At 46.1% G+C, this 25103-nt stretch overlaps 1 protein-coding gene across 2 annotated transcripts in view; it reads right to left on the bottom strand.

Moving 5' to 3' along the window:
• Nucleotides 1–25103, bottom strand: part of SARDH (sarcosine dehydrogenase) — a 460574-nt gene that overhangs the window by 57414 nt on the left and 378057 nt on the right. The window lies entirely within an intron of this gene.

A 25103-nucleotide genomic window follows, 5' to 3' on the forward strand; every position in this document is an offset into this window, starting at 1 on the left:
TGCGGGTCATGATCAGAGGCCGACACCAGGGAGGGGGTTAAAAACTCCTCTGGTGCAATGCATCAGAGTATTTTTTTTATTTTTATTACCCTGGGAGACGCAGAAGAACTTCTCTGTCTCCCCCCACCCCTCTGTGAGGTGCGCTGATGTCACATTTTTCCCACCGGAGCAACGGAGGAGCAGGTGAGCGTCCTCTCTTACTCCAGTGGGGAAAAAAAGGCCAAAACGGCCTCCCCAGATGCCAGGGAGTCATTGATGGAAAGGGAAGAGTCTCCCCTTTCCATCGATGGCTTCCTGGCACCGTTTCCTGGCCATGGATCGCAGCACCATACATATATAAAAGTGATATATATATATATATATATATATATATAGAGAGAGAGAGAGATAGAGAGATATATCTGTCTTTTGTCTAGTGGCAGTTTTGACACCATAAAGTAGCGCAGATGGTTTATTTGCCTGCTGCAAAGGATATACATGTATTTAGCTGAGTGGATTAGTAAAGCCAGGCGTTACCTGCACTTTAAAACAAATGAAATGTATGTGGAGGGGGTCTGTGGAGATATGAGGGGCACTTTTGATGGGTGGTATTGAGGGAATTAGAAGAGGTGGTCATGGGAGGCATAGCACCAAAAATGACTGTCACAGTGGGTGCCAACAGCGCTAAAGGCTGTGATGATGGGTACGTGGCAAGATGAAGTAATAGTGTGACTTTTTTGTTTTTTTCAGTGTCTTCAGAGAATCTGCTGAATCAGAGAAGCAGCGAAGGTAAGGTGAAGACATTTACTATTGGACACATCACACACACCCATGAGCAATTTTGTGACACTATCTGTCTTCTAAGTAGGCTAGTACTTTAGAGGTACAGTTTAGCCAGTAGCAGAGATGGCATCTCGTTGGATGACTGCTGATCAAGCCCTAACTCAGGTTATGGAGTATAGCTCTGAGGCAGGATCAGAGACTGAGGCAGCATCTGAGGGAGAGGACAAATGGGGCAGAATCTAGGAGTGATTTTTCAGTCGGCGGAGTCCTACCCGACGACACCTCTTCCAGTGATTCTGAGGGAGACAATGACGACAGTCGTGCTGTCCCTTTGCAAGCCCAGTCTGTGCAGCGGGACAACAGAGGGTTAGCCGAACCCAGAGAGCAGGTGCGTGCGGCCACAAGCAGAGAGACAGTGCTCTCTTGGCAGACCCCCAATTTAGTTCAGCTCCAAATTCCACCTTTTACTGGTGACGCTGGATGTGAAGTCAATCGGCCAACTTTTTGCCAGTCGACTACGTCCATCTGTTTTTGGATGTTGCCTTCCTTCAGGAAATTGTGCAGCAAACAAATTTGCGTGCAGATCAATTCCTGAGGGAGCATGGAGGCACTCTAGGGCCCCGTTCTAGGGCACACCAGTGGACTCCCACTTCGCTGGCAGAGTTGAAGATATGTTTTGGGCCTTACGCTCAAAATGGGGTTAGTGCAGAAACCCACTTCGCAGTCCTACTGGATGACTCGCACAGTTTGAGTAACCCCCATCTTCGCACCATACATGAGCAGAGATCGTTTTTTGCATTTCAATGACAATTCTGCTGCATTGCCCCAGGACCATCCAGACCATGACAGGTTGTTCAAAATTCAGCCTGTCGTGGAACATTTGTCTGCTAGGTTTCAAGAGATCTATACTCCTAGATAGAATGTAGCAGTCGACGAGTCCTTGATCCTGTATAAAGGCCGGCTGCTGTTCAGGCAGTAGATTGCAAGCAAAAGAGATCGCTATGGCATAACGCTGTACATGCCATGTGAGAGCTCTTCTGGTTATGTGTACAGCTTGAGAGTGTATACAGGGAACGACTCTACCCTAAACCCTTGCCCTCCCGCGTTCGGAGTCACAGGTAGGGTTGTATGGGAACTTGTCCAGCCACTCCTTCACAAAGGTTATAACCTTTATGTGGACAGTTTCTATACAGGAGTAGAGCTGTTCAGTGAGCTCTACAAAGCTGGCACTGTGGCCTGCGGTACAGTTTGTTGTAACCGCAAAGGATTCCTGCAGGAGCTTGTTTGCAAGAAGCTCCAGAAATTCCAGGGTACTGCGTTGCGTTCCAGCGAACTGTTCGCAGTCAAGTTCTTGGATAGGCGTGATGTATACGTGCTCACTACAATTCATGATGAGAGCACTTACCCCATCACGGTTTGGGGTCAGATGGCCGAAGTCCAGAAGCCCATCTGTATACTTGATTACAGTAAGTACATGGGCGGCGTGGACAAGAACAACCAGGTTCTTCAACCATACAATGCGTGTCGTAAAACCTGCACTTGATACAAGAAACTGTTTACCCACCTGATCCAGATGTCAACATACAATGCGTATGAGACAACCACAGGAAGACTCATGACTATCCTTGACTTCCAGTTGTGTGTAATTGAAAGCCTCACTGCTGTTACAGAAGCAGCAGCCTCCACTTCATATGTTTCTGGAGGATGTGGCAAGGCTGCAGGAACGACACTTTGCTGATAGCATTCATCAAACACCCAAAAAGGTTCCTCCATATCGTCGCTGTAAAGTGTGCTCGAAGCATGGAAAGCGGCAGGAGAGTAGGTATTACTGTCCCCCAGTGCCCATCTCAACCAGGCCGCTGTGTCCCTACTTGCTTTACGCTGTATCATACTAAAGCAAAGTTCAGGGAAATCGAATGAGGTGGAGCTGCTGTTGCGTAATCCTTTCAGTGTCTATGCATGGATACCGAACATCCATGGGCCACTGCTTCGTTAGGCAAACAGCCACAGAATTTTACTTCATCTACTTCAGGAAATCATGGACTTTCGTATGGCCTGCTTGACACCTATATCCACCGACAGAATGTGGTAGGTGTTCTGTTCAATTAACGTGCATTATAGTCCGCATACTGCACATACTAGTGGACAGAACATATGCCACATTGTCACGGAGTACCCTGTGTGGCAAAATGTTAAAGGCATGGCTTAATTTTAAAGTGCTTGTTAGGGAACTTATGTATGATACACAAGGACCATCATGATTCCCAACGAGAACCAGAGTAAGTGTAATAAGTCAAACAAATGTCCTGTTGGACATATTCACCAACATTTCTACTTGTTTGAAAGTGTGAAAACTCAATTTGTAGCTTCACTTTCAAAGCAAAAGAAGAAGTGTTGGTGAATTAGTCCCACAGGATATGTGTTTGACTTTTTACTTTAGAGACCTTAGGATTTCTTCACCAGCATGTCTGCCTTAGTTTCAACGGTAGATATGCTTGCTCTGTTCGAGGAATATGCCTCCCAAAGCATACTCGGACACCCCCAACTTGCATCCACAAACTAGTATAGGTTCACTTGGCAATTATACAGGATTAGTCACGACTCTGATGAGGACAGAGACCTGAATGGATAAGGAAAGCTTATGGTAGGTGTGCCTTCACAGGGATATTGCACAGGTAGAAGGCAGATAGTAAAGGTAGTACAGATGTATATCATCTACACCTATGGATTCAAACCCATTGGTGCCATCTAAGGACTGAAGGGCAATAACACGTATGGGTCATTGTTTGACCTGCTTTTCATGTTCATCCTCCATCAGAACTTGGTAGATGTTCAATTTGCTGTATGATAAGTGCATTACAGTCACAGCACTACCCATAATGTTAGCTGGGGCATATGCTACATTCTCACGGACTACCCTGTGTGCCAAACACTACCCTATTTCATAGCCTATGACCTTCTCTTTAGGGAACATTGCAAGAATTCCCCAGCATGTCTGCCTTGGTTTCAAAGGTAGTTCGGGGAATCGCTTGGCACGACATAATCGGATATCCCCCAACTTGCATCCACAAACTGGAAGGAGCACAGTGAGTGTGCTAAAGGTGCATGAAAAACATGTCTTCCTGAGCCTCGGGTGGCTGTCATGGGAGTCATTAGTAAAGGTTTGTTACGCATGCCTTCGGTAATGTTGAGGAAGAAGGAGGCAGTTACTTGACAGGTGGTAAAATGTAGTCAAACGTATTCCGTCCTGTGGAGTATGAATAGGATGGGCCCTTGTCTGGCAGTGGTAAGTTAATGTGAGTGCAGTGATTGGTTGGATTGGGCCCGTGGCCGGTGGTATGAAAGGGTTATTCGTTGTGCATGAATGGCGTGTAAATGGACCATAAAGAGGTTGGTGCCTGGACGCGGCTTTATGGCCCACCTTCAGAAGGCTTGGTTTCAATATTCAGATACTTTGATAAGTATTCATGCTTTGAAACAATAATTTCTGGAGGTGCTAAAACCAACCAGTGAGTGGTGGATTAACTTTAACATACTAGTACCAGGGACGTGCAAGGGTGCAGGACTTGCGTGGCTCTCAGTTTTCCTTCACCCGGAATCCCCAGAAATCACAAACTGCTTAGAAAAACACATTTGCCTTCAGTGACTTCATTGAGGGGAAGTCCTGGCAACTGCAGGCAGCCACAAATTTTCTTCCACCCACTAAGTCTCCAGAGAAAAACATTGCCTCACTTGTGTGGGTGGGCAAGTGACCGTGACAGGGAAGAGCCCAAAACAGATTGTGGGGACATCAAAACTACCTGCCACAAAACAGCCTAGTTTTGTAAGACAGTCACCTGAGTATTTGGTCCTGGGCTCGGCGGCCATATAGGGAAACCTACCAAACCCAAACATTTCTGAAAACTACACACCCGAGGCAGTCCATGGAAGTGTGGCATGTTTGGATTTCATAAACTTTTCTTACCCAGTATACCCTGCAAATGTGAAACGATGATTAAAAACACTATTTTTCCTTGCTTTTTCATCACAGAAACTACAGGAATGTGCCGGGATCCACACAATTCCTACCACCCAGTGTTTCTCCACTTGTCCTGATAAAAACACAGTCCCACTTGTGTGACTATGCCTAGTGCCTGCGTCAGGAATGGATCACTTCAGGGTTAACAGTAGACCTCATGTAAGGACTACCATTGACCCTTGTGTGATCCATTCCTGTCATGGGAACTAGCCTACCCACACAAGTGAAGTACCATTTTGATCCGGAGACCTGGGGGAACGCGGGGTAGAAGGAAGTTTGTGGCTCCCCTTAGATTCCAGAACTTTGCATCACGGAAATATGAGGAAAACATGTTTTTTTGGGACAAATTTTGAGGTTTGCACAGGATTCTGGGTAACAGAACCTGAGGAGAGCCCCACAAGTCACCCCATCCTGAATTCCCCTAGGTGTCTAGTTTTAACAAATGTATAGGTTTGTTAGGTTTCCCTAGGTGGTGGCTGAGCTAGAGGCCAAAATCCACAGCTAAGCACTTTGCAAAAAACAGCTCATTTTGCTTTGGGAAAATGTGATGTGTACATTATGTGTTTTGGGGCATTTCCTTTCGCGGGCACTAGGCCTACCCACACCAGTGAGGTACCATTTTTTATCAGGAGACTTGGGGGAATGCTGGATGGAAGGAAATCTGTGGCTCCTCTCAGATTCCAGGACTTTCTTTCACCGAAATGTGAGGAAAAAAGTGTATTTTTGCCAAATTTTGAGGTTTGCAAATGATTCTGGGTAACAGAACTTGATTAGAGCCCTACAAGTCACCCCATTCTGAATTCTCCTAGATGTCTAGTTTAAAAAAATGTATAGGTTTTCTATGTTTCTCTAGGTGCCGGCTGAGCTAGAGGCCAAAATCCACAGCTTGCACTTTGCAAAAAACAGCTCAGTTTTCTTTGGGAATATGTGATGTGTCCAAATTGTGTTTTGGGGCATTTCCTGTCATGGACACTAGGCCTACCCACACAAGCGAGGTACCATTTTTATCGGGAGACCTGGGGGAACGCTGGTTGGAAGGAAATTTGTGGCTCCTCTCAGATTCCAGGAATTTCTTTTACCGATATGGGAGGAAAAAGTGTTTTTTCTGCCAAATTTCCTGTCGCGGGCACTAGGCCTACCCACACAAGTGAGGTACCATTTTTATTGAGAGACAGAGGGGAACACAGAATAGAAGAAAGTGTTACTGCCTATTGTCTTTCTCTACATTTTCTCCTTCCAAATGTAAGACTGAGTGTAATAAAGAAGTGTATTTGAGAAATGCCCTGTAATTCGCATGCTAGTATGGTGACCCCCCCCCCCGAATTCAGAGATGTGCAAATAACCACTGCTTTTCAACACCTTATCTTGTGCCCATTTTGGAAATTAAAACGTTTCCTTGATACCTATTTTTCACTTTTTATATTTCACCAAATGAATTGCTGTATACCCAGTGTACAATGAGTGCAACTCATGTATTGGCTCTAGGTGCCTAGGGTTCTTGATGAATCTACAAGCACTATATATCCCCGCAACCAAAAGATTCCTGCAGATATAGCGGGTATTACTTTTGAAAATCTGACATCACAGGAAAAAGTTACAGAGTAAAACGTGGAGAGAAATTGCTGTTTTTTTCACCTGAATTTCAATGTTTATTTTTGTTTTAGCTGTTATTTTCTGTAGGAAAGCCTTGTAGGATCTCCACAAATGACCCCTTGCTGAATTCAGATTTTGTCTACTTTTCAGAAATGTTTAGCCGTCCAGGATCCAGCATTGGTTTCATACCCATTTCTGCCACTAACTGCAAGGATGCTAAAAACACAAAAAAATAGTAAAAATGGGTCATTTCCCGGTAAAATGCCAAAATTGTGTTGAAAAAAGTGGTTTTCTGATTCAAGTCTGCCTGTTCCTGAAAGCTGGGAAGATGGTGATTTTAGCACTGCAAACTCTTTGTTGAAATCATTTTCAGGGGGAAAAAACACATGCTTTCTTCTAGAGCACATTTTCCCATTTTTCTGAGAAAAAAAAAAATACATTTCAACTGTATTTTGGCTAACTTCTTTGTCTCCTCCAGGGGAACCCAGAAAAACTGGGTACCTTTAGAATCCCTACGATGTTGGAAAAAAAGGACGCAAATTTGGCGTGGATAGCTTATGTGGACAAAAAGTTATGAAGCCCTAAGCACGAACTACCCCAAATAGCCAAAAAAGGGTTCAACACGGCAGGGGAGGAGGAGGATGAAGGCCCAGCTAAGGGGTTAAGGACATTTAAAGTCAGCCCCCATGTTGACCTATGAGAGATATAGGAATTGCAACAGTGAAAACCGAATTTGGCATTATTTCACTGTTCGGACATGTAAAAACACACCATTACATGTCCTACCTTTAACATACACTGCACCCTGCCCATGGGGCTACCTAGTGCCTACCTTAGGGGTGCCTTATATGTATAAAAAGGGTAGGCTTAGGCTTGGCAAGTGGGTACACTTGCCAAATCGAATTGGCAGTTTAAAACTGCACACACAGACACTGCAGTGGCGGGTGTGAGCCATGTTTTCAGGGCTACTCATGTGGGTGTCACAATCAGTGCTGCAGGCCCGCTAGAAGCATTTGATTTACAGGCCCTGGGGCACCTCTAGTGCACTTTTCTAGGGCCTTACCAGTAAATAAAATATGCTAATTATGGAAAAGCCAATTACACATTCCCATAGGAAGCACTTGCACTTTAGCACTGGTCAGCAGTGGTAAAGTGCCCAGAGTAACAAAACCAGCAAAAACAGAGTCCATCACACAGCACCAACCTGGGAAGTAGAGGCAGAAAGTTAGGGGAGACCACATCAAGGATGCCAGGTCTAACACCTTTGGATTGCCGAGTGATCAATTCCCCAACAGGTCACTACCACTCTTGCTTCTACAGCTTCTTTTCAAACCTCTTAGGGATCCTAATTAACTTCCCAGGACCAATTTACATCTTACTATGATGTCCTTGTTGTGATGACTGATCAGTGGCTACTGGTAATATTGAGCGCTCCTCCACTTTTAAATTCCAACCACACTCATTTAGCAGTACTTTGGGTTATTCTAGCCCTTTCCCTTCATCACCAGGATCTTTCTGCAGCTCCCAATTGTCACAAAATCTCATTGCATCTTGATTTTTTTTTACCACAAGTCTGCTTTCTTCAAATTATTAATAAACGATCAAAGATGTACATGTTGAGTCAACATTTCTCCCACACTTTCCCATCTTGTGCGTCTCTTGCTATCATACAATTCTCATCACTAGGTAGAACTACAGAGGTCCTAGGTGAAGATTCTTCATAACTATCATGTTCTTTATCAGCCAAACAGGTAGTCACTATGTTGCATTCATTTAATGCTCTATCGTTCACTTTTTCCTGGTCAAGCAGTTGAACAAAGCCCTTTTAAAGAAGGGCTTGTCCATTGTCTTTCTTTTTGGCTAAAAAAACTGCAGTTCTAATCCGGACTCTCCTACCTGTAGAAATTGTGTGATGCTGGACAGATCTTTACTGGAAAATTATGAGCATATGTTTCTTCAAATTAGGAATGGAACATGATTAAGAGGCCAGGTTTAACCACATACTTTCCTGCCAAAAGTATCACCTGTGATAGGCACCAAAACAATTTTCCTTTTAAACTCCATTATAAACAAGAATTGGAAAAGCCAAAAGATCGCTTGTGTGATACAAGGTGCCAACCTATTGGCTTTGTCAATTTTTTCCCCACATTGTTGGTGAACATGCTGCATGCGCAGCAGCTATCTTGTAATGGATTGTCTTATGCTTAATGAAAAACTATTACAACATAACCATTGTGAACGAATGAGGAAGTTCAATCGCCATCTTGTAATGCCTTTCTTAGAGCAGGAGAAAACATTATAATACAGCTGCTGAGCATGTACGTGCACGGACTGTGGACACTGTGCAATGATGTTTTTCATTCCACAAGACTGGACAGCACTATTGTGTTAGCCAGTGCCTGTGATGCATTTCAACAAGCATTGGAAAGCCAAAAGAATGAGGCAGGGCGTTGGCAGTATACTGTGGTCGTACCACATTCTGCATGGGGATACTGAGGCAGTGAGGTGGAGCTGAATGATCAGGGGAAAGACAAGGCACACACTAAAGCGGCACCCTATCACAAAAGCTAAAGTAAAATATAGTGGTAAAGCCACATGAACGTTCATTAAATGCCAAGTCTTTAAGAACAGCCCCTTCAACCAATGGTGTAGGAAGTTGGCTCTGTATATACTATTTCAAAGTAAGAAATATTGTGCACAGAGTCCAAGGGCTCCCCTCGGAGGTAAGATAGTGGCAAAAAGAGATAATTCTAATTTGTGGTAGTGTGGTCGAGCAGTAGGCTTATCAGAGGGTAGTGTTAAGCATTTGTTGTACACACACAGGGAATAAATGAGGAACACACACTCAAAGACTTACTCCAGGCCAATAGGTTTTTATATAGGAAAATATATTTTCTTAGTTTATTTTAAGAACCACAGGTTCATGATTTACAAGTAATACTTCAAATGAAAGGTATTTCACTCAGGTATTCTAGGAACTTTGAATAATCACAATAGCATGTACAGTTTTGACATAAATTGCAATAAGCTATTTTAAAAGTGGACACTGCAAAAATAAACAGTTCCTTGGGGAGGTAAGTAATTGTTAAGTTCACAGGTAAGTAAAACACTTACAGGGTTCAAAGTTGGGTCCAAGGTAGCCCACTGTTGCGGGTTCAAGGCAACCCCAAAGTTACCACACCAGCAGCTCAGGGCCGGTCAGGTGCAGTTGTCAAAGTGGTGCCCAAAACACATAGGCTTCAATGGAAACAGGGGTGCCCTGGTTCCAGTCTGCCAGCAGGTAAGTACCCGCGTCCTCGGAGGCAGACCAGGGGGGTTTTGTAGGGCACCGGGGGGGACACAAGCAAGCACAAAAAGTACACCCTCAGTGGCACTGGGGCGGCCGGGTGCAGAGTGCAAACCGGCGTCGGGTTTTGTGTAGAAATCAATAGGGAGACCCGGGGGGTCTCTTCAACGATGCAGGCAGGCACGGGGGCTCCTCGGGGTAGCCACCACCTTGACTAGGGAGAGGGTCGCCTGGGGGTCGCTCCTGCACTGGAGTTAAGTTCCTTCAGGTCCTGGGGGCTGCGGGTGCAGGGCTGGTTCCAGGCGTCGGGTTCCTTGTTACAAGCAGTCGCGGTCAGGATCTGCCTCTGGATTTCCTCTGCAGGTGTCGCTGTGGGGGCCCAGGGGGGTCAACTCTGGCTACTCACGGGCTCGCAGTCGCCGGGGAGTCCTCCCTGTAGTGTTAGTTTTCCGCATGTCGAGCCGTTGGCGTCGGGTGTAGAGTGGAAAGTCTCATGCTTCCGGCGGGAAACGCGGGGTCTTTAAAGTTGCTTCTTTGTTGCAGAAAGTTGTAGTTTCTTGAACAGGGCCGCTGTTCTCGGGAGCTTCTTGGTCCTTTAGATGCAGGGCAGTCCTCTGAGGCTTCAGAGGTCGCTGGTCCATTTCGGATGCGTCGCTGTTGCAGTTTTCGTCAAAGTAGGGAGACAGGCCGGTGGGGCTGGGGCCAAATCAGTTGTCATCTCTGTCTTCACTGCAGGGCTTCAGGTCAGCAGTCCTTCTTCTTCTTTAGGTTGCAGGAATCTATTTTCCTCGGTTCTGGGGGGCCCTAAATACTGAATTTAGGGGTGTGTTTAGGTCTGGGAGGGCAGTAGCCAATGGCTACTGTCCTTGAGGGTGGCTACACCCTCTTTGTGCCTCCTCCCTGTGGGGAGGGGGGCACATCCCTAATCCTATTGGGGGAATCCCCCTTCTACAAGATGGAGGATTTCTAAAAGTAAGGGTCACCTCAGGTCAGGACACCTTAGGGGTTGTCCTGACTGGGGGGTGACTCCTCCTTGTTTTCCTCATTATCTCCTCCAGCCTTGCCGCCAAAAGTGGGGGAAGTGGCCGGAGGGGCGGGCATCTCCACTAGCTGGGATGCCCTGTAGCGCTGTAACAAAGGGGGTGAGCCTCTGAGGCTCACCGCCAGGTGTTACAGTTCCTGCAGGGGGAGGTGAGAAGCACCTCCACCCAGTACAGGCTTTGTTCCTGGCCACAGAGTGACAAAGGCACTCTCCCCATGTGGCCAGCAACATGTCTGGTGTGTGGCAGGCTGGCAAAAACTAGTCAGCCCACACTGGAAGTCGGATGTGTTTTCAGGGGGCATCTCTAAGATTCCCTCTAGGTGTATTTTGCATTAAAGTGAACAATGGCATCAGTGTTCATTTATTGTGCTGAGAAGTTTGATACCAAACTTCACAGTTTTCAGTGTAGCCATTATGGTGCTGTAGAGTTCGTGTTTGACAGACTCCCAGACCATATACTCTTATGGCTACCCTGCACTTACAATGTCTAAGGTTTTGCTTAGACACTGTAGGGGCATAGTGCTCATGCACATATGCCCTCACTTGTGGTATAGTGCACCCTGCCTTAGGGCTGTAAGGCCTGCTAGAGGGGTGATTTACCTATGCCACAGGCAGTGTGAGGTTGGCATGGCACTCTGAGGGGAGTGCCATGTCAACTTAGTCATTTTCTCCCCACCAGCACACACAAGCTGGCAAGCAGTGTGTATGTGCTGAGTGAGGGGTCCCTAGGGTGGCATAAGACATGCTGCAGCCCTTAGAGACCTTCCCTGGCATCAGGGCCCTTAGTACCAGGGGTTCTAGTTACAAGGAACTTACCTGAGTGCCAGGGTTGTGCCAATTGTGGAGACAAAAGTACAGTTTAGGGAAAGAACACTGGTGCTGGGGCCTGGTTAGCAGGGTCCCAGCACACTTTCAAATCATAACTTAGCATCAGCAAAGGCAAAAAGTCAGGGGGTAACCATGCAAAGGAGGCATTTCCTTACAAATGGTAAGTCTTAAAAAATACCAATATCCAGTGGAGAAAGGGGGTTGACCAAAAGACCACTCTCCTCACTATGTACTCTATGTGTATATTTTTTATGTGTACTAATGCACTGGTAACATCAGGTCTTCCCACAGACAGCTACAGCTGTCTGTAGGCGAGAGCAAAAAACGTCCTCATTACCAGATTATCCTCTAACAATTATAGTCATGCTGGAAAGGCTCTCCTGTACCTCCCAAGGCACTTAAATTGCTAAACCTAATTATAAGCCGGCAGCACAGGACGACAAGAACTCTAATTCCAGCCCCGAAGAGAGGCTGTGAAAGGATGACTGGCAGATCAGGCAAATAATAAATCTGCTTATACAGAGTGTCACTGGGTAGCACAGCAACATGACAGCATCCTGGCCTCACCGGGGAAGGCTGTGGAACAATGGGTGTGAGAAAATGAGTTGTTAATTGAGGGGGGTGGAATCCTATTCAAGCAACAGCCACAATCCTTGTAAGGGTGAACAAGAAAAACTCACTAAATTAACCTGTGCTTAACAAAATGTTAATTTGGCACTAAAGCAGTCAGGCTTACATTAGAGGCAACATGTAAAGTATTTATGCAGCACTTAAACAGTAATAAAGTGAAAGCACAACTCAAGAAAAATCCCACACTGATTTAGAAAAATATAGTAAAATGTAATCAATTATTTGGCACCAAAATGACAACAATTCAATCCGTAGCAGAGGAGATATTAATTTTAAAGATTTTATTGAAAATAGCACCAAAAGGCGTAAAGCGCCAACTGTGGATAGCTACTTGCTCAAGACTGGGACAAGGTCACACGTACAGGCAGACTGCAATTGAGCATGGGCAGGCTACAGGGACCCTGTTAGACCAGCTGAAAAAAGTACCTTAAATCCTGGTTTGTGGGGCATTGTGAGGATCCGTGTCAAATATGCGTCACACAGCCGAAGCAATTCATCAGTTGCAAGATGCAGCAAGGCTGAGGTGTGAGGTTCTATTGAGTTGTTGTCAAAGATCCCATTGACAGTGCTTGCAATGTGAAGTCGAGTGTTGAGGATACGTCTCGCAGCTGGGCCAACGCATTCGGTCCGAGAAGCTGCGAGGCTGAAGTACAGAGTCGGGCATTGTTGTTGCCACTGCCATCGACAAGAAATGCGAGGGTCTGCATTGAGGATGCGCCACGCAGAGGCAGTTCTAATGTGGCAGCAGGCTGCGATGAGGGTCTCTGCTGCAGTTCCAATACACTCAGCAGCAGTGATGCATCAATTCTGCCCCAGGTAGCGCCGCACAGCAGAAGAGATGCATTGGTTCTGCTGGAACCAAAAAGGCTGGCAGAACATCTTATGCTCACTTCAAAGGGTCCAGGACTGGGATGGCATCACTTGGCAGGAGAGACTCACAGATGGTAGAGTCGAGATCCAGAAGCAAGGTAGTTGGAGCCTTCTGTCCCTGAGGCTCAAGTCAGGAGGCCAACCAACTAGCCCTTGGCATCACCTTAGGGTTCTGGGTTCAAGAGATTGAGGTCCAGTCCTTCTCACCCGGGCAAGAGTGCAGCATGCAGCACAGCAGGGCAGCAGTCCAGCAAGGCAGTAGTCCAGCAGAGCAACAGTCCAGCAGAGTAATAGTACTTCTTAGCACAGTATCCACTGGTCCAAAAGTGTACTGAAGTGGTGCCGGCTGAGGGCCTCTATTTATGCCCAGTTGTGCCTATGAAGTTGGAAGAAGCTTCTAGAGGTTTCCCTTTGAAGTCCTCAGGCACTCTGCTTTCCCTGTCCTCTCCAGACTAGCTACAGGGGTATGCAGCATTTGTTTGGAGGCAGGATACAGTCTATTCAAGTGTAAGTGGGGCGAGACCAGCTCTCCCTCCCACCTGCCAGTGATGGCCCATACAGGCACACTTAAGGTCCCAATTGTGTGTGGCTGTCTTGGAGGAATACACAAAGACCAACTGTCAGCTACATCCAGTAATATGATCCAGGTACAGGCACTAAATGGCTAAGGCAGGAAAATGCCAACCTTCCAAAAGTAGCATTTTCAAAATTGTAATTTAAAAGCAGCTTTTACAATAAGTTAGTATTTTTCATTACAGTTTCAAAGACAGCAAGCATGCGCTGTTTCCCTGTTCCCATTTGGAAACTACGGTTTATTAAATTTAAGAAGGTAACTTCAATGTTCGTCTATGAGAGCGGTAAGCCTTAAAAGTAGTGAAAAACTAATTTAAGGGTTCTATCCCTCTAAATACACTGCACTCTGCCATCTGGGGTATTTATGGCTTAGGGGTGACATATGTATAAAAAAGAAAGGCTTGGGCCTGGCAAAAGGTTTATTTTGCCAGGTTTATGTGGCATTTTAAAACTGCACACAGGCTACAATAGCAGACCTGAAACATCTTTAAAGCACTACTTAAGGGGGTGGAACAATCAGTGCTACAGACCTACTAGTAGCATTTAATCTACAGGCCCTGTTCACATGTAGTGTCACTTTACTTGGGACGTACAAGTAAATAAACTGTGCCAATTGGGGATGAGCCAATGTAACCATATTTTAAGGAGTGGGAAGAACACTGGCTAGAAGTGGTAAAGTCTGCAGAATCCTAAGGCCAGCAAAAAAATGGAGGAGGAAGACAAAAGGATTGGGAAAGGGCACACTAAGGCTGAAAGGTCTAACAGGACAAGAAAATGCAAAATTTGTACATGTGGTATTTTTCAGAATTGTGACTTAAAATACGTCTGTACCATTGAAGAGGATTTTAAATTGCAATATCTCTGACAACAAGCATGACTTTTCTACTTGATCCCAAATAAAAGTTATCACTTATTAAATGTAGTAAGGCAACCCAATGTTATCCTACTGGAGAGGGAGGTCTCACAGTAGTGGAAAATGAATTTAGGAGTGTGTTCACTACCAGAACATGTAAAACTTAAAAGTACATTTCCAACATTTTTAACATACACTGCACCATGCCCGGTGGGATGGTTAAGAGTATACCCTAGGTGTTAAATATACATTAAAAGGAAGATTTAGGCCTGGAAAATGGTTTAGTTTTTCAGACAGAAATGGCAATTTAAAACTGCACGCACAGGCTGCAATGGCAGGCCTCAGACATGTTTAAAAGGGCTACTTAAGTGGGAGGCTCAACCAGTTCTGCAGGCCCACTACGAGCACTTAACTTATTGGCCCTGGGTACCCGTTGTGCATAGTTACCAGGATGTACAAGTTAATTAAATGTGCCAATTGGGTGTAAGACAGTTTTACCATGTTTAAAGAAGAGAGCACAAGTACGCAGACACTGGTCAGCAGTGGTAAAGTGTGCAGCCAACAAAAACAAATTCAGCAAAACAGGAGGAGTGAAGGCAAAATGATTAGGGGACGACAAGTCTAACAATGGGGCTTCAACCTGGTCACTTACGTAGATGACACCCAGCTAATGCTGTCCTTTCAACAAACAGAGACTACGGTGGTGGAGAATTTTCCAAGTTGTCTGCCCATGGCGGCCAACGGAAGAAACACAGCTATCTGAACTTAATACAGATAAATATTACATTTTGGTGTTTGGCAAATCCACTACCCTTGATTTTAGAACTTTATGACTTACAGATCATGGCAAAACTACTCTCAATTTGCAAGTTAGAACCCTGTGTAACAAATTTGACAAAGACTTATCTTTCAAACCTCATATAAAGGCTACTAAAGTCATTTGCTTTGCGCTTTTAAGATCATTAAAAAAAAGACAATGAGGTTACTTCCCAGACACACCAGAAAAGTTGTGGTGCATGCCTTGGTCACTTCTAGGCTGGACTACACAAACATGTTTTATTTAGGACTTCCAGCTAGTATGAAAATGCAGCAGTCTGCTTGATTTTAAACTTCCCTAAGAGACAATCCACCATGGAAAACGTCAAGCCTTTGCACTGGCTACCGAATAAGCAAAGGATTAGATTTAAGGCCATGTTAATTTCATTTAGAGCCCTGCATTATAAAGGGCCTCTGTATTTACAGAGAAGATTCTAGATGTGTTCCTCTGCCAGTGCTCTTTGCTATTCAAATCAAGGAAAAGTCTGCATCCTAAGGTTTCCCAAAGAAAGATCGTGTGGTAGATCATTCTCTTTTCTGGCAGCTGACTTGTGGAACTTGCTTCCAACATTTCTTAGACTATTTGATTCTGAGCAGGCTTTCAAATCTGATTTAAAAACTCACAGTTTCAGGGATGTTATTTATAAATCTTAGGTCAGTTTGCCTATTGGTTTGAGCACCGGTATGCTTCTCTGTGAAGAAACTGTGGGCTTTAAAAATGGTTCTTATCTCATTCGTTCATTTATTCAAGGTAAGGTGTAGCAATGCAAAAACAGCTTATCTTTTGTGACCCAAGTCTAACTTCCCACAGGATCTATGGTCCATTCAGCAACCACCCATCATATATAATATTAATATTATCTATATATATATATATATATATATGGAAAATGTCACTTACCCAGTGTACATCTGTTCGTGGCATGAGACGCTGCAGATTCACATGCTGTGCATTATCCTGCATCTAGTGTTGGGCTCGGAGTGTTACAAGTTGTTTTTCTTCTAAGAAGTCTTTTTGAGTCACGAGACCGAGGGACTCCTCCATTTCAGCTCCATTGCGCATGGGCGTCGACTCCATCTTAGATTGTTTTCCCCGCAGAGGGTGAGGTAGGAGTTGTGAATATACTAAATGTGCCCATGCAATGGAGTAGGTATGTATGTACATAATGTGTATTAAAATAATATTTATTTACAAATTTACAGTTTTTATCCAACTTCAAACGGCTACAGGCTCCCAGGGAGGTGGGAGGGCGCATGTGAATCTGCAGCATCTCATGCCACGAACAGATGTACACTGGTTAAGTGACATTTTTCGTTCGATGGCATGTGTAGCTGCAGATACACATGCTGTGCATAGACTAATAAGCAGTAATCTCCCCCAAAGCGGTGGCTTAGCCTGTAGGAGTTGAAGTTGTCTGAAATAATGTTCTTAATACAGCTTGTCCTACTGTGGCTTGTTGTGTTGTTAGCACATCTACACAGTAATGCTTTGTGAATGTATGAGGCGTAGACCAGGTGGCTGCCTTACAAATTTCTGCCATAGGTATATTTCCCAAAAAAGCCATTGTGGCACCTTTTTTCCTAGTGGAATATGCTCTTGGTGCAATAGGTAAATCTCTTTTTGCTTTAATATAGCAAGTTTGAATACATTTAACTATCCATCTGGCAATGCCTTGTTTGGATATAGGATTACCTGTATGAGGTTTTTGGAAGGCTACGAACAATTGTTTTGTTTTACGAAATTGTTTTGTTCTGTCAATGTAATACATTAGTGCTCTTTTTATGTCCTATGTATGTAAGGCTCTTTCGGCTACTGAGTCTGGCTGTGGATAGAAGACTGGGAGTTCCACTGTTTGGTTTAGGTGGAATGGTGATATAACCTTTGGTAGGAATTTGGGATTTGTACGGCGAACCACTTTATGTTTATGTATTTGTATAAAGGGTTCTTGTATAGTAAATGATTGTATCTCACTTACTCTTCTAAGTGATGTGATAGCTATTAGAAAGGCTACTTTCCAAGTTAAGTATTGCATTTCACAAGAGTGCATGGGTTCAAATGGTGGTCCCATGAGTCGTGTTAATACAATATCAAGGTTCCACGAAGGTACTGGAGGTGTTCTTGGGGGTATGATTCTTTTAATCCCTCCATAAATGCTTTGATGACTGGGATTCTAAAGAGCGATGTTGAATGTGTAATCTGCAGATAGGCAGATATTGCTTTGAGATGTATTTTAATTGAAGAGAATGCTAGCTTAGACTTTTGTAAGTGTAATAAGTAGCTTACAATGTCCTTTGCGGAAGCATGTAGTGGTTGAATTTGATTGTTGTGGCAGTAATGAACAAATCTTTTCCATTTGTTTGCGTAACAATGTCTTGTAGTAGGTTTTCTAGCTTGTTTTATGACCTCCATACATTCTTGTGTAAGGTCTAAGTGCCCAAATTCTAAGACTTCAGGAGCCAGATTGCTAGATTGAGCGATGCTGGATTCGGTTGTCTGATCTGTTTGTGTTGAGTTAACAGATCTGGCTGTTTGGTAATTTGATGTGAGGTACTACAGATAGGTCCAGCAGTGTTGTGTACCACGGTTGGCGAGCCCAGGTTGGTGCTATGAGAATTAGTTTGAGTTTGTTTTGACTTAGTTTGTTTACCAGATAAGGAATGAGTGGCAGAGGGGGAAAAGCGTAAGCAAATATCCGTGACCAACTGATCCATAACGTATTGCCCTTGGATTGAGGGTGTGGGTACCTGGACGCGAAGTTTTGGCATTTTGCGTTTTCTTTTGTTGCGAATAGGTCTATTTTTGGTGTTCCCCAGCGTAGGAAGTAATCCTGTAGGATCTGGGGATGAATTTCCCATTCGTGTGTTTGCTGGTGATCTCGACTGAGATTGTCGGCCAACTGGTTCTGAATGCCTGGGATGTATTGTGCTATTAGGCGAATGTGATTGTGAATTGCCCAATGCCAACTTTTTTGGGCTATGAGACACAGTTGTGACGAGTGTGTCCCTCCTTGTTTGTTAAGGAAATACATTGTTGTCATGTTGTTGGATTTGACAAGAATGTGTTTGTGGGCTATTAGTGGTTGAAATGCTTTTAATGCTAGAAACACTGCCAACAGTTCTAAATGATTTATGTGGAGTTGTTTTTGTTGATTGTCCCATTGTCCCTGTGTGCTGTGCTTGTTGAGGTGTGCTCCCCACCCCATCATGGAAGCATCTGTTGTGATCACATCTTGAGGCACTGGGTCCTGGAATGGCCGCCCTTTGTTTAAATTTATAGGGTTCCCCCATTGAAGCGAGAAGTGTGTCTGGCGGTCTATCAACACTAGATCTTGGAGTTAACCCTGTGCCTGTGTCCATTGTTTTGCTAGGCACTGTTGTAAAGGCCGCATGTGTAATCTCGCGTTTGGGACAATGGCTATGCATGAAGACATCTTGCCTAGAAGTTTCATTACAAACCTTACTTGGTAGTGTTGGTTTGGCTGTATGTTTGATATTATATTTTGGAACGCTTGTACTCTTTGTGGACTTGGAGTAGCAATCGCTTTTTGTGTGTTGAGTGTTGCTCCCAAGTATTGTTGTATTTGGGATGGCTGCAGATGTGATTTCTGGTAATTTATAGAAAATCCTAGTTTGTGGAGAGTTTCTATAACGTATTGCGTGTGAAGAAGACACTGTTGTTGAGTGCTGGTTTTTATTAGCCAGTCGTCTAAGTATGGGAATACGTGCATATGCTGTCTCCTTATGTGAGCGGCTAATACTGCAAGGCATTTTATGAATACCCTTGGGGCTGTTGTTATCCCGAACGGTAACACTTTGAATTGATAGTGTACGCCGTGTATTACAAACCTTAAGTATTTTCTGTGGGAAGGATGTATGGGTATGTGAAAGAAGGCATCCTTGAGATCTAACGTTGACCTGTAGTCCTCTTTTTTTAGTAAGGGAACCACGTCTTGAAGTGTTACCATGTGAAAGTGATCTGACTTGATGAAGAGATTCAGGGGGTCATTCTGACTCCCGCCGGCCGCGGTAACCGCGGTGCCGGCGGGAGCCGCCAGAATACCGCTGCGCGGTCAGAAGACCGCCGCGGTTATTCTGTGTTTCCCGCTGGGCGGGCGGGCGACCGCCAGAAGGCCGCCCGCCCGCCCAGCGGGAAACCCCTTTCCACGAGGATGCCGGCTCCGAATGGAGCCGGCGGAGTGGAAAGGGTGCGACGGGTGCAGTTGCACCCGTCGCGAATTTCAGTGTCTGCTATGCAGACACTGAAATTCTCAGTGGGGCCCTGTTACGGGGGCCCCTGCAGTGCCCATGCCATTGGCATGGGCACTGCAGGGGCCCCCAGGGGCCCCACAACACCCCATACCGCCATCCTGTTCCTGGCGGCCAAAACCGCCAGGAACAGGATGGCGGTATGGGGGTCGGAATCTCCATGGCGGCGCAGCAACCTGCGCCGCCATGGAGGATTCCCATGGGCAGCGGAAAACCGGCGGTACACCGCCGGTTTTCCGTTTCTGACCGCGGCTGTACCGCCGTGGTCAGAATGCCCAAGGGAGCACCGCCAGCCTGTTGGCGGTGCTCCCGCGGTCCCCGGCCCTGGCGGTCAAGGACCGCCAGGGTCGGAATGACCCCCTCAGTGTTCTGAGGTCTAATATAGGTCTTAACGTTTTGTCCTTTTTTGGAATTAGGAAATATAGTGAGTAGACACCTGTTCCTTTCTGATATTTGGGTACTAACTCTATTGCTTGTTTTTGTAATAATGCTTGGACCTCTAGTTGTAATAGGTCTAAGTGTTGTTTGGACATATTGTGTGTCCTTGGGGGCACATCTGGCGGGAATTTTATGAATTCTATGCAATAACCATGTTGGATAATGGCTAGGACCCATGCGTCCGTAGTTATGGGTGTCCAGTTTTGGTAGTATGTGGTAAGTCTCCCCCCCACTGGTGTTAAGTGTTGGGGTTTTGTGACATTGAAGTCACTGTTTGGTTTGACTTGTCTTAGGTGTTTGGAATTTTCCCCTTCCTCTTGGGAATTGTCCACCTCTGTATGAGCCACAAAACCCTCCTCTCTGGTATTGTCCCTGATAGGTAGGTCTGGTTTGCGAGGTGGAAGGCTCTGGTGTTTGCATTCGAAATCCCCCTCTAAATTGTGGCTTTCTAAATGTGCCTCTGCTCTGTGGGGATTAGAGCGCGCCCATGGCTTTGGCCGTGTCCGTGTCCTCCTTTAATTTTTCAATTGGTGTGTCCACTTCCGGCCCAAACAATTGTTCCTGGTTAAAAGGCATGTTTAACACAGCTTCTTGGATTTCTGGTTTGAAGCCCGAGCTTCGTAACCATGCATGCCTGCGAATGGTTACCGCAGTGTTGACTGTTCGTGCTGCTGTGTCTGCCGAGTCTAATGCGGACCTTATTTGGTTGTTGGATATTGTTTGTCCTTCTTCCACAACCTGTTGGGCACGCTTTTGGTGTTCTTTGGGCAAGTGCTGTATAATGTGTTGCATCTCGTCCCAGTGTGCCCTGTCGTAGCGAGCCAGCAGGGCTTGTGAGTTTGCGATCCGCCATTGATTGGCTGCCTGTGCTGCCACACGTTTGCCCGCTGCATCAAACTTCCTACTCTCTTTGTCAGGCGGTGGTGCATCTCCTGACGATTGAGAGTTTGCCCTCTTTCTTGTTTCTCCTACAACCACTGAGTCTGGTGTAAGTTGCTGTGTTATAAACACAGGGTCCGTTGGGGGAGGTTTGTATTTTTTCTCCGTGTGATAGCCCTTCCTTTAACTGGGTCTTGGAAGACCGGTTTTGCGTGCTTGAGCATGCCCGGGAGTATTGGCAGACTCTGGTATGAAGTGTGGGTGGATGCCAAGGTGTTGAATAGGAAATCATCCTCTATTGGCTCTGAATGCATTGCTACATTGTGGAATGTAGCTGCCCTTTATAGTACCTGCGTATATGCAGTACTGTCCTCTGGAGGTGACAGCCTTGTTGGGTAACAATCTGGGCTGTTGTCTGATACTGGAGCATCATATAAGTCCCATGCATCCGGATCATCCTGTGTCATCCCTGTATGAGTAGGTCACTGCATTGGAGGTGTTGTTACCGGGGACAGCTGTGGTGAGTGAAGTGGAGAAGGTTGTGACGAAAACCTTGGTGGTGGGGTTTTATCTCTTGCCACCTTTGCCTTCGGCAGCATTTCTGACTCATGAAATGCCAGCTTTCTCTTGGTTTTAATTGGAGGAAGAGTTTGTATTTTTTCAGTCTCTTTCTGGATATGCAACCTCCTTTGGGTATGGTCTGGTTCCCCCATGCTTTTTTCCTGCTCAAATCTGTGTGTTTGCATTTGGCTGGAAAGTCCTTGCTCTTCTGTGTAAGAGCTTCTTTTCGGCTCCGAAGCTGCTTTTTTCGGTACCAATGCTTCCGATAAAGTCTTTTTCGGTTCCGGCGTTACTTTTCTCACCTTGGGTGAGTCGAACTCTCGGTGCCGAGATCGTTCGGAGCCTGAATCTCGACCGGAGTCGCATGTCTTTGGCAATTCTTTGGCCTTTTTCGGTGCCGATGTTTGGTCACCTTCTTTTCGATAGGTTAAGCCATGGCCTGCTGGCGGTGGCATCCCCTTGGCCTTAACGATCTTTGTGTGAGTGTTGGACGGGGCAGTTTTACTCACTGTTTTATGCATCGTCGTGGGTCGCTCACTTTCGGAATTGTCTGAGTCCGTCCCCTGGATGGAAATTCTTTCCTCCTCTTCGACGTCGAGTTGTTCTCTCGGTGTCGATGCCATTTGTAGTCTTCTGGCTCTTCGATCCCTTAGGGTCTTTTTAGATCGAAACACCCGACAGGCCTCACAAGTATCCTCCCTGTGTTCTGGTGATAGACACAGATTACAGACCAAGTGTTGGTCTGTATAAGGATACTTCGAGTGGCATTTCGGACAGAAGCGGAAGGGGGGTCCGGTCCATTAGTTTCATCGATGGATGCGGTCGGGCCGACCAGACCCCGCTGAAGAGTGGAAGCCCCGAAGGGCCACCGGAGCGCTTCTTCGATCGGTGTCGATACACTAACACTAAACCGGTACCGAGTGCGAACAATACGGTCGAATTTTCGATTTTTAGCTAACTTTCCCGATTCGAAATACGGAGCGAAGAGGAACACGTCCGAACCCGATGGCGGAAAGAAAACAATCTAAGATGGAGTCGACGCCCATGCGCAATGTAGCCGAAAGGGAGGAGTCCCTCGGTCTCGTGACTCGAAAAGACTTCTTCGAAGAAAAACAACTTGTAACACTCCGAGCCCAACACTAGATGGCAGGATAATGTACAACATGTGTATCTGCAGCTACACATGCCATCGAACATATATATATATATCACAAAACAAAGTTGTCCTCTGCGACAGAGGTAAGGGCCTTAAAGATATGGGTGCAAGACCTACCACACTGAGAATTCTTAGTCTGGATAAATGGTGTTGCAAATGCTCAGGGCACTGTACTAAAAACGAGGGAAGAAATAACTACTTTCTAAAACATGCCATCTGAAGCTGGAGTTGAGACATGAGAGGTCTTATGTTAGAACAGAAGACCACTCCAGTTCTCTACGTTACAGCAGGGGTGGCTCCTCCACAATGCAAAGGAGCGCCGCCCCACTGGCTCAGAGCCAGCAGCTGAAAAATAAAACAATGTTTAATTATCATTTTATTTTTCAGCTGCCAGACTGATCTAGCGTGTGCAGGGAGGGGAGGGGTTGGGCCATGGGAGAGGGGAAGAGGCGTGGAGTTAGTGCACTTAAAAGTGTGCATGTCAGTTTGGCTGGCCGTCTTAGCCCGGCCAAACTCTTATGCACACTTAGATTTCTACAACCCAGCTGTGTTGCACAGCCCGGTTGGAGAAATAGCACTGACTCCATTGCACTGTGTGAGGGGCAGACCAAGCTGCTCAGACCACTCCTGACTCTGCTGTCATGCTAGGTATAGTATGAGACCAGCACCAAGATTGTGTGGGGAGTATGTGCTTCAGTCCCAGGGACTGCTGGGGCACCAACACCATCGGCAGAGGAGCGAAGCAGGCGGTGGTGGCAGACAGGTACGTTTTTTAAAATTATTTTATTAATTCGCCGCCTGTTCCCCCAGCCACCCCCTATGAGATTTGCGTCAGCCACCACTGCACTACAGGGATCCTCAGAGGTAGCACGAATGCCCTGTTACCCTCACCTTAGACTTCCTGACATCTCTGGCTCCCATGTAATTAACTGGGCGAGGGAAGGTGCTGGGGCAGTACTACGGATGTACCAATGCGCAGGCGCAGGAGAAGCCACAGCAAGTAGAAGGGGTGAAAAAACTAAGGAATGAAAGGCGTGTCTAGCTAGTGGATGCCGGCAATGAACATGGAAGAGCCAAGTCCACACAATTGATATTGCAAGCAGAGATAAATGCTATAAACTCAATTCAAGCTGCTTTTCCAATTACAACTCATTGTGGTGTATCGATTCACCGGGTACAAGTCTGCACAAGGAAGAATTTAAGCGCCTGCAGGTGGTATAGCTCCCCCCACCCTGCCCAGGGAGCTCTACACCCTGTATTTTAGAAGCAGTCCAACTCAAGAAAGGGACTGTTCCATTTTGTATCAGCACCACCACTGCACCCCACATCTTCGCACCATAGCCAGCATCCCCCCTGTATTCCACTCCACACACAGCACCATAGCCAACATCCCCATTGAACAGTCAGTACACCAACTCCATTCCACTCCACTTTCCAGCCAGCATCTCCACTGCACAGCCAGTACACCAACTCCATACCACCACTGCTTTACACTCCACAGCCAGCATCCCCACTTCATTCCACTCTGCTCCTCACCAGCACCATAGTCAGCATCCCCACTGCACAGCCAGCACATCAACCCCATTCCACTTCACAGCCAGCATCTCCACTGCACAGCCAGCACATCAACTCCATATCACCACTGCATTCTACTCCACAGCCAGCACCATAACCAGCAACCTAACTGCCCAGCCAGCACATTTCTCCACTACACAGCCGACTGCTCAGCTCCACAACTAGCAACTCCTCTCCAAGCCACTACAGTCAGCACCTCCACTGCACAGCTACCACTTCCACTCCATTCCATTTCACTACACAATTAGCACCTCCTCTCTGCAGCAAGCCCTACTGCGGTCACCGCCTCCACTGCAAGCCAGTGCCTCAACTCCAATCCACTCCACAGCCAGCACCATAGCCAAATATCGGCTGCACAGCCAGCACCTCAACTTCATTCCTTTCTACTCCACAGCCAGTCCCACTGCACAGTCAGCACCTACACTGCACAGATAGCACCTCAACTACATTCCACCTCACTCCAAAGCCAGAACCTCCACTAACAGTCAGTCCCCAGTTTACAAGTAGCTCCTTCGCAGCATGCATTCGACAGGTGCCTCAACTTCACAGCCAGTAGTTTCACTCCATTTTGGGATATTTCACTCCACGTCCAGCACCTCACATTACAGAGAAGCACCTCACTCTACAACCAGCACATCCATTCCAAATCCAGCTCTTTCAGCCACAGACATCACCTCCACCCAAGACCAGCACCTCCTCCCCACAGGCAGCTGACCACTCTACAGCCAACACCTTCACTCGTCAGCCAGCTGTTACATTCCAAAAGCAGTCCCTGTTCAGAAGTAGGTCCTCCGCTGCAAGGCCCCCCTCCACAGTCTGTATCTTCATTCCATTCCACACTGAGCTCATTATCTAAATTCACCACCTCATCCTGTTTCTCTAACCTCCACACTGACACCCATAGCCCTCACAAGGAACCCGTCCCAGGCCAAGTTTCCACTTCCAGTAAAAACATGG

The sequence above is a fragment of the Pleurodeles waltl genome, chromosome 6, assembly GCF_031143425.1.
Source record: "Pleurodeles waltl isolate 20211129_DDA chromosome 6, aPleWal1.hap1.20221129, whole genome shotgun sequence".
In the NCBI taxonomy this organism is placed as follows: Eukaryota; Metazoa; Chordata; class Amphibia; order Caudata; family Salamandridae; genus Pleurodeles; species Pleurodeles waltl.